Source organism: Mesoplodon mirus (assembly GCF_964341445.2).
Source record: "Mesoplodon mirus genome assembly, chromosome: 17".
In the NCBI taxonomy this organism is placed as follows: domain Eukaryota; kingdom Metazoa; phylum Chordata; class Mammalia; order Artiodactyla; family Ziphiidae; genus Mesoplodon; species Mesoplodon mirus.
The window spans coordinates 46,379,720-46,390,184 of record NC_138993.1 but is presented as its reverse complement, the minus strand read 5'-3'; the positions used below and the strand labels follow the sequence as shown (position 1 = coordinate 46,390,184).

Here is a 10,465-nt window from a genome sequence, read left to right as displayed (position 1 = left end):
TATAATGCTAGAATGACAACCACATTGTCTAATCCAGAGGATGTATGCATCCAAGTAGGATGTGAGTTCTACAGATTTAATTCAAGGCTCAAGATACTAAACTTGGTGAACATTAGGGATTCTAGATTTTTAGGTTGTGCGTGATGGGATTCCGTTTGGTTTTGTGGCTTAAAATTAATAATTTCCATTCAAGGAAATTGCAATGCCTTCTCCATACTATAAAGCTCTTTATGTGTACTTGTAGGATTAGAGCGTCTTTGAGGATGCATACATGTTCTCCTGCATATGTGAGTTGCAGACAGTATCTTGGTTTATAATGCAAATTTTATGTTATGTATGCCACAAAATAATTTTTAGTGCATACCATCAAATTTCCTTTATAAATTTGTTAGATTCCATAAATCTATTGTGCATTTGCACACGACTTGGGATTTACATTTGATTCACTCACTTTCACGTTGCACATATAAATCTAACAATTAATAAACTTATGGTCTTCTTCATCTTTAATCAGCAAAGAATAAATCATCTGGATAACAATCTTATATGAATATAAAAAGGTCTTAGGAAGAAAGCGGAAGCAATGTTCATTTAAGATTTTATTCAAAAAGAATAGCCCGGCCATCTTGTGGGAAGAGCTGAAGCAGGCGCTCTCGGCTCGGCGAGGCCTGCTGCAATCCGTGGAGGAACGCACCGCCGAGCCACCATCATGCCTGGGCACTTACAGGAAGGCTTCGGCGGCGTGGTCACCAACCGATTCAACCAGTTATTTGATGACAAATTGGACCCCCTCGAGGTGTTGAAGGCAGCAGAGAACAAGAAAAAAGAAGCCGGAGGGGGCGGCTTTGGGGGCCCTGGGGCCAAGAGCGCAGCTCAGGCCGCAGCCCAGACAAACTCCAACGTGGCGTGCAAACAGCTGCATAAAGAGTCCCAGAAAGACATCAAGAACCCGCTGCCCCCCAGCGTCGGCATGGTTGACAAGAAGGAGGAGATGCAGCCACCTGTGGCGCTTAAGAAAGAAGGAAGAAGACGCGTTGGAAGAAGACCTGATCAAGAACTTCAGCGTGAAGAGAAGATAATTGATAGGAGACCAGAAAGGCGACCACCTCGTGAAAGACGATTTGAAAAGCCACTTGAAGAAAAGGGTGAGAGGCTTCCCTGGTGGCGCAGTGGTTGAGAATCTGGCTGCCAATGCAGGGGACACGGGTTCGAGCCCTGGTCTGGGAAGATCCCACATGCCGCGGAGCAACTGGGCCCATGAGCCACAACTACTGAGCCTGTACATCTGGGGCCTGTGCTCCACAACAAGAGAGGCCAAGATAGTGAGAGGCCCACACACCGAGATGAAGAGTGGCTCCTGCTCGCCACAACTAGAGAAAGCCCTTGCCTGAAGACCCAACACAGTCAAAAATGAATGCATAAATAAATAAATTTATATTAAAAAAAGAAACAAGCAATAGGATATTATAGACAGATATAAGAGGAGATTTATTTTTTTTAAAAAAGAAAAGGGTAAAGGAGGAGAATTTTCAGTTGATAGACTGATTATTGACTGGCCTATCCGAGGCCTTGGTGGTCTTGGAAGAGGTCGAGGAGGTCATGGACGAGGAATGGGCTGGGGACATGGCTTTGATTCTCGTGGCAAATGTGAATTTGATAGGCATAGTGGAAGTGACAGATCTGGCCTGAAGCATGAGGACAAGCATGGAGGTAGCGGATCTCACAGCTGGGGAACTGTCAAAGATGAATTAACTGACTTGGAGCAATCAAATGTGACCGAGGAAACACCTGAAGGTGAAGAACATCCAGTGGCAGACACTGAAAATAGGGAGAATGAAGTTGAAAAGTAAAGGAAGAAGACCCCAAAAAATGACTTTGGATGCGTGGAAGGCTATTCAAAATAAGGACCAGGCAAAAGTAGAATTTAATATCTGAAAACTAAATGAAGGTGCTGATGGGCAGTGGAAGAGGGATTTGTTCTTCATAAATCAAAGAGTGAAGAGGTTCATGCTGAAGACTCGGTTATGGATCACCATTTCCGGAAGCCAGCAAATGATATAACGTCTCAGCTGGAGATCAATTTTGGAGAGCCTGGCTGCCCAGGACGAGGTGGCAGGGGAGGATGAGGTGGCCGTGGGCATGGTGGACGTCCAAACCATGGCATCAGGACTGACAAGTCAAGTGCTTCTGCTTCTGATGTGGATGACCCAGGGGCATTCCCAGCTCTGGCTTAACTGGGTGCCATAAGACAATCCTGGTTCCTTTGTGGACCCTCCTCTTTGAGACTTGCATACTTAAGGATCCCAAACAACTAAGAAATTTAAAAAAAAAGAAAGAAAGAAAGAAAAGACTGTTATTCATACCATTCACATCTAAAGACTGAATTTTATCTGTTTTGAAAATGAACTTCTCCTGCTACACAGAAGTAACAATATGGTAGTCAATTTATTATTTAGAAATGTATTGGTAATGGGGATGTTTTAATAATTTTCAGAGATTATGCATTCTTCGTGAATGCTTCTGAATTGCTGCTCGCAAATATGCATTTCCAAACTTGAAATATAGGTGTGAACAGTGTGTACCAGTTTAAAAAAGAATAGCATAAAATAGATTCTGTGGACAACTTTGCATATAAATATAAGGGTCTGGAGCCTCAAAGAAAACAAATTCATTGTTAATTTTTCAAAGGTGAAAAACTAAACAAAGTGGCACATTACATAAATGAGCCACTAATGATAAATAATGAAACAGTTAATTTTCTCTAGTGAGCAATGACAACAAATTTTTGAAAAGTAAACATTTAATTTCATGTTGATTAAAAAAATAACGAGGTTTGATTTCAGTATTTTAATGAGACTGAACTAATTTTGTCTTAGCTTATCAAATAGTGATCCTAAAATTTTTCTGAAGAGTCTGAGATTTGTAAGCTTTGGTTTACTTTGTGTGACTTTATTGGCTGGATATTTAATTATTGTACATTAATTTGCTCATTCATACAATATAATATTTGAGTTTTTTAGGATAAATTAGTCTCCAAACATGTATTGAGTGCTTACCCACTATAGTGTGTTAGGTGACACAGGAGTTTATTGAGAAAAACCCTTTTTCCTAATTCTCCTCCCAAAGCAATAGACACTCAAGGTACACTTTTTAAAACAAAATCCAGGAAATGCATAAATGTTCTCAATCCATCTATAGCCAGCCTTTCCAATCTGCTTTTCATTCTGTGCTCTGAAGTCCATGGGATTACTTCTAATTTGTTCTTCCAAGTTTCTTTGCTCCATCAATACTGATTCAGTATGTGTTGCTCAGACTATTTTGTGGCTCTATTATTTACTCCAATAGCTTCTGTTCAAATGCCAAGAAGAGAAGATGTTAAAAATGACATAGCACTAGTATCAGGGAAAAAAAATCCCAGCTACTCTGTCCATGTGGTAGAGACAGAAAAATACAGGGTAAATATTTTTAGTTTTTTTTGTGTGATGGGATCTGGTTAGGTTTTGTGGTTTAAAATTAATAATTTCCATTCAAGGAAATTACAATGCTTTCTCCATACTGTAAAGCTCATTATGTGTAGTTGTAAGATTAGAGTGGTGTTTTTCCCACTTCAGAGAGATGTTGTTAAAGCAGAAATTAAAGATGTGGAAAAGACGGCACACATCAGAAAAAAGGAGGAAGAGGACCCAGTGACTTAAGTTATATTTTACATTTAAAAGAAAAGGAATTGGTGATGTCACACAGCAACGACAGCAAAAGCAGCCAAAGTTGGAAAGAAAACAGAGCCATCAAGTTGAGAGAACTGTGCTGACATACACATGCTGGAGGTATCAGGGACTTGGTGTGGCTCAAGGACTAGGGTTTTGATTGCAAATGATACATTTTCAGGGACTCCCTAAAATGTTGAAAAGATTTTGTGGATGGCCCAAAATAATGTTTTATTACAATTTTTATGACCCTATGTTTACTCCAAGGTTATGTGACTCTCGAGTTAAGAAAAAATGCACAACGTGAGAGTTGCGAGTTAAGTTTTATTGGGGGTAAAATGAAGATTGCAGGCCAGGAGAGACCATCTCAGATAGCTCTTAGAAACTGCTCCAAAGAGGCAGGGGGGGGAAGGTCAGTATATATGTGATTTTGGTGAAGGGGGAATACATGCAATCAAGCACATACTTTTTTACAGAAGGTTTCTGCTAGTCTCATGCAGGTTACCCCTAGTCACGAGAAGCAGACGTCACCATGAAGGATTTTAGTGCTTTTCTAGATATGAGAAGATACTAGGCTCATAAAATTGGCTCCTGAAAATATCTAACTATCTGAAGACCTGTTCTGCCAGTGTTTCCCAGAGCACAGAGTGCTTCATTTCAGCTCTCCACCCTGAACCCCTTTTAGGGGGTGTTGAAAGTCAGCAGCTGCAGCTGTACATGATTTAATCCTTGTAGAGGTAGATGGCAAGTGCCAATGGAAAATGCCAATTTGTAGTTGACATGACCCATTCCCATATCCTGTTATCCCCTTCCATTCACAGCCAAATTTCTAGAGAGAATAGTCTATAATAGCTGTCTCTATTTCCCCTCTTTACTCACCAATAATCACCAGTGCTGATCACCCTGAAATATGGCATCGAATACCACCAATTGCTCTTTCCTCTGGTAAAGATCACCAGTGTCCTCCAGGTTATCCAGCTGTGGGAGAATTTCTGTCCCTGAACTTTCTATAGCATTGATGGATTGAATACTTTCTCCTTTTCAAATACCTATGTTCCCTTTGCTCAAAATGTCTTTTGCCCCAATATTTCTCCTCCAAGGTACTGCTTTCTCCTGATTTGCCCCCATTTTGCTTTTTATTCCTCCTTAGTTTCTTTAGTGTCTCTGGTATCCATTTTTAAAATATGTCTTTCCCCTGGATTGTTTCATTGACCCCTTTTGCTTTGCAATCCACATTTCTCAATTTGCCCTCAATTCACACTCTGCCTGGGTGATCTCACCCACTCACATTGATTCAAATACCAGCTAGAAAGAAGAAAGGCATCCAAGAAAGTCTTCCCTGTCTTTTATTCACACAGGTCCAACAAACTCACCTCCTCCAGAATATCTTCACTGATGGTTGAGTTGGTTTAAATATATAACCTCTTTTCACTTGCAGCCCAATTATGTTTACTCCATAAACATTATTTACACTCAATGCTGCTAACTTACTCCTTTGAAGTTCAAGAGTTTTATGTGTTTTGTGTCCTTATTTTTACTTAATTATATTGAAAAAAAAGTAGCATGTTTAACTTAATTTATGTGATACTTAGTAAGATTTATAGAAAAGTGGGACTTGTCTTTTGGGTGCTAAAAATATCTTACAAGTTTCTCAAAAACTTTTTTTTTTAAGATGTTGGAGGTAGGAGTTTATTAATTAATTTATTTATTTTTGCTGTGTTGCGTCTTCATTTCTGTGCGAGGGCTTTCTCTAGTTGTGGCAAGTGGGGGCCACTCTTCATCACCGTGCACGGGCCTCTCACCGTCGCGGCCTCTCTTGTTGCGGAGCACAGGCTCCAGACGCGCAGGCTCAGTAGTTGTGGCTCACGGGCCTAGTTGCTCCGCGGCATGTGGGATCCTCCCAGACCAGGGCTTGAACCCGTGTCCCCTGCATTAGAAGGCAGATTCTCAACCACTGCGCCACCAGGGAAGCCCTCAAAAACATTTTTAACAAAAATCATATCAACATCCCAGTTCTTTTAAAATTTCAACTACACACACACTGACACACCCACATTAAGAAGCAGAGTTTGTCATATTATTGGACAATAACAGTAATGATCTATCTCCAAAATTAAGATATTTTTGTTATATATGGTTTTCCATTATTCACATTTTAAGTAAGAAATCTTAAAAGCTAGAGCATCACATATAATGAATTGAAACCAGCTCAAGAGTCTTTAAAAATCTTGGTTAAACTCAGACATGAATCTAAGACTAACTATGTAATGTTATAGAAAAAACAATGTTCAAAAAATTAAAATACACATGTGAAAAAAGATAGATGTAAAAAAAATAAGATAAATACTACATAAAACATTTTTCTTATTCATAAAACTAGCTTTGGAATAACTATTCCACATTACTAATTAGCAAATAATCCTTTCAAACAAAACTCAAAATAAGATAATATCAATAAAATACATGATACCACATTATGAGATGTTTTAAAAATAATAAATAAATTTTATTCAAGAAAGTCATGGCCAGAACTGATGATGTTCCAGACAGAAGATATTTATTTAGCTTACAAATTTCTTTTACTAATTAGAAATATTGGAGTTAAGATGAGAACTCCAAATTTCATTTATTTCTTAAATTTATATTCAAAAGATAAAGTTAGAATTAAATACATTAATAAGCCGCCATTGATGAAAAAGAGAAAGCTTTGACCTAAATATATGATTTACTGTCTTCATTTACTGATTATATCTTGGCTCTCCCTTCATTTTACTGATGGAAGTTCAGGTAAAGAGCTTATTAACATAGAAAAGAAAAGCCTCAAAGTGTGCATTTAAAGTAATGCTTTGAAGAAACGTAAAAAGATCTGAAGCATGTGATTTTTCCATAACTGCATATACATAACACGAAAAAAACCTTAAATGCATTTTACATTAAAAAAATTGAAACATTTAATGATTTGACATTTCAAGATAATTTCTAATGACAAAAGGGTCTACCTATTTTTAATATTTATGTATTTGCCTTGCTAGCTTAGAATTACTGCAATGATTTATTTGCTCTTTTTTTTTTTCTTCAGTTTTTCTTTCCCAAATTCTGTTAAGGTCACTTTCAGTCTCTCTCTGCTGTCATATAATCTCTTTTTTTTTCCTCTTTATTTTTACTTTGAGCCTTCATTTCAAAGTGGATAAAAATAGTAGAAAATGCTTACACTTAACATCATACTTAGTATTTATGAAGTACTCCCCCAAGCACTTTGCTTCTATCAAATCATTTTCTTCTTTTCAGGAACCTATGAAGTAGATATTATTATTGTCATCTTCATTTTGCCATTGAAGACACTGAAGCACAGAAATAATAAGCAATCTGCCAGGTCACCCAGCCAATAACCTGCAACTCAAGATTGAACCCCACGTGGTCTGGCTGAAAGGCCATGAGTTAGCCACGATACTTTGCTGACTGTTACTTTTTTGAAATCGAGAAGAAGTGTTGTTTCAAATGTTCTTTTGCTCCCTGGCTTATTTTATTGGCTGGTATGTAACCTCCCTGTGACTTGTATTTATAATAATAATTTCATTTTTTTTAAGTGAATTCGTTTTGCGTGATTCCATGCTGGTTCTTTTATAGTGATTGCTCATGTTTGAGTGAGGGCAACTTTTAAAGCTAGGTATTTTGCAGAATTTTGACTGAAGAAGTAGAACTTAAGAAAGTGAGCTGGCAGCTTCATTTAAGGACCTGCATCTCTGAACTCTTTTCCCCCAAATCTGCACAGTTCTTTTTTTTTTTTTAGATGTTGGGGGTAGACGTTTATTTATTTATTTATTTTTTGCTGTGTTGGGTCTTCGTTTCTGTGTGAGGGCTTTCTCTAGTTGTGGCAAGCGGGGGCCACTCTTCATCGCGGTGTGCGGGCCTCTCACTATCGCGGCCTCTCTTGTTGCGGAGCACAGGCTCCAGACGCACAGGCTCAGTAGTGGCTCACGGACCTAGTTTCTCCGCTGCATGTGGGATCCTCTCAGACCAGGGCTCGAACCCGTGTCCCCTGCATTAGCAGGCAGATTCTCAACCACTGCACCACCAGGGAAGCCCCTGCACAGTTCTTTTATCTGGGCATACACATCCTTGTGTGGCATAGAATAGTTGAAGGTTGATCCTTTATCTTCAGATGAATGTGCTCAGTGGCTGCAAAGCTCATAGCCACTTCCCCACTTCCCCACCTTGCCTTGCTCACACCATGCTTGCTTACGTTTTTATAAATTTCTTTCAGCCTTGGTGTCTCCTGATGCTCTGAGATGTAGAACCAGATTCAGGAGACTCACGAAGCTTGCCCATGAATTTGGAATTTGTTTTCACAGGTAAGCAGCAAGGATGTTCCCTCACATTGGAGAAATCTGGCCTGTATTGGACATGAAAGTTTATCCATGACTTCCAAATCCCCAAACCTCAAAGACCCTTCTGAACCCACCTAGGATATTTGATGATGTCTCTCCATCCTTATTTGAAATTCTGTTCTTGTTTAGTTAAACATCAGTATGAATAATTCCTTCTGTCTCTGATGTCACTTTTCTGTCTTGCTTCTTTGTTCTACTTCTTCAGTGCTGCTGTTCTCCGGGCTTCTAGCCTCAGTTCTCTAGATCTGTGATGTGATACACTCTTCTTTGGTGATTTCATCCCCTCTCATTGAACGAGAGCCTCACTTATGCCAGTAACTCCCCTCTCTGTAGCTTCAGTCTAGCTTTCCTACTGCTTATTCCTACATTTATCCTGGACATTTCAAACTTCATGTCCCACAAGTGCCCCTTGTCATGTTCTAAAGGAGACCAATTTTCTTTCTTTACAAATTTATTTCTTCTTTATTGTTTTATGTTGGCTAATGATATTGCTCTGCTCTGTTGACTTAGCCAGAGACTCAGGCTCTCCCTAGAGTTTTCATTTTCCACATTCTGCTCTTCTCATGTTACCGTATCCTTCCATTCTATCTGGGTGATGTCTACCACATCTCCTTTTTTCCCTACATTATACAAGCCACACTGCCTTAGTTTAAGTCCTCATCAAATATTGTCTGCTCTAATGCAGTTACCTCCTAATTTGTCTCCCAGCATCCATCGTACACCCCTCTGATACCTGCCTCTCTTGCTGTTAGAGGAATCTTTCTAACATTCAAAAAAAATTTTTAATACATTTATTTATTTATTTATTTATTTATTTATTTATTTATGGTTGCATTGCATCTTCGTTGCTGCACGTGGGCTTTCTCTAGTTGCAGCCAGAAGGGGTTACTCTTCGTTGTGGTGCATGGGCTTCTCACTGCGGTGGCTTCTCTTGTTGCAGAGCACGGGCTCTAGGCATGCAGGCTTCAGTGGTTGTGGCACACAGGCTCAGTAGTTGTGGCTCGCAGGCTCTAGAGCACAGGCTGAGTAGTCGTGGCGTACAGGCTTTGTTGCTCCATGGCATGTGGGATCTTCCCGGACTAGGGCTCAAACCCGTGTCCCCTGCATTGGCAGGCGGATTCTTAACCACTGTGTCACCAGGGAAATCCCTAACATTCAAAACCGATCATGTCACTTCTAGAAATCTTACTACAGGTGTGACTCAACCTCTCAGTTCTTGTTTCCTCTCCTGCAAAAGGTAGACAACAGTAGTACTTCCTTGCGATATTGTTTTAAAAATTAAGTGGGACGAATCAGGAGAAGTGCCTGTCACATATTAAGTGCCCAAAAAATGTGCTCACTTATTATGGATGACTGATGTTCCCTCAAACTGAACCCCTTTCAGTTTTCTGAGCATACCCTGATCTCTCTCATCTCTGGACCTTCATAGATGCTTCTCCCTGGAAACCTTTCCCTCCATCTTTAAATGAATAATTTCTAGTCATCTCTGGAGTCTCACCTTATCATCACTTCCTACCAGATGACATCTCTGTTACCTGGATAGCAGGTTCAGTTGTCATCACTATGTGTTCCCAAAGCATCCTCCACTTCCTCAATCTACTGATACCTTTAAATAAATTTTAGGCACTGTGAAAACCCACTACAGTACCTGGCATATAAAAAAAACTTTAAACATTTTCGAGTGAAAGCATAAAGATGTATTTTTAAAGGGTATAGAGTGTAGGCTTTTTGGTTGGCCCACATTATTTTTTATTGCTGAATTTGGTTACTTGTAATTTCACCATCATGATAGAACACTGCAGCTTGGTCATCTGCTGTGCTTTTCACCAGAGCTCAAATCAGTGTGCCCGAGTTCTGTTTCCTCTGATTCTCTGTAAAGCTACATGGATTCAATAAATGGAAAAGAATCTCCACCTGCTTTACATCATTACTAAGAAATCTATTCTAGTATTGCATCCTTGCTCCATACTGAAATTATTTGCTGATATTTATTTACATACCCAAATACCTGGTTAATCTGTGAGGTCCTTTTATTATTCATATCTTATCTTCAGCACCAGGAAGCACTATTCTCAGTTGCCAACTCCCTTTCTCCATTCTCTGCTTTTCGTTGTCTTTCTCTGTGCCCTTGAAGCCTGACCCTGTGGACTACATCACCTGGGCTCCCTTCTTCCCAGCTTCCCTGGAGTCCAGCCAATGGGAAGCCCAGGCAGAGGTGGTGGGCAGAAGAGGAAGCTCCAACTGGGAGGCATCCCCTCATCATGTCCTGGCGGCTACAGTTCTAACTGAACATGTGGTTATATCATTTTTTTTTCACTTTCTCCTTCAAGCCTAATGGTGAGATTAATGGCTTTCTGAGTTCACACTGCTTTT

General features: G+C 39.6%; 1 pseudogene across 1 annotated transcript; it reads left to right on the top strand.

Moving 5' to 3' along the window:
* Window positions 1-619: 619 nt before the first annotated feature.
* On the top strand, window positions 620-2,453 carry LOC309792449 (SERPINE1 mRNA-binding protein 1-like; annotated as a pseudogene). The gene is made up of 2 exons: window positions 620-1,145; window positions 1,507-2,453. The product of its transcript is annotated as an SERPINE1 mRNA-binding protein 1-like (transcript).
* The last annotated feature ends 8,012 nt before the right edge of the window (window positions 2,454-10,465 follow it).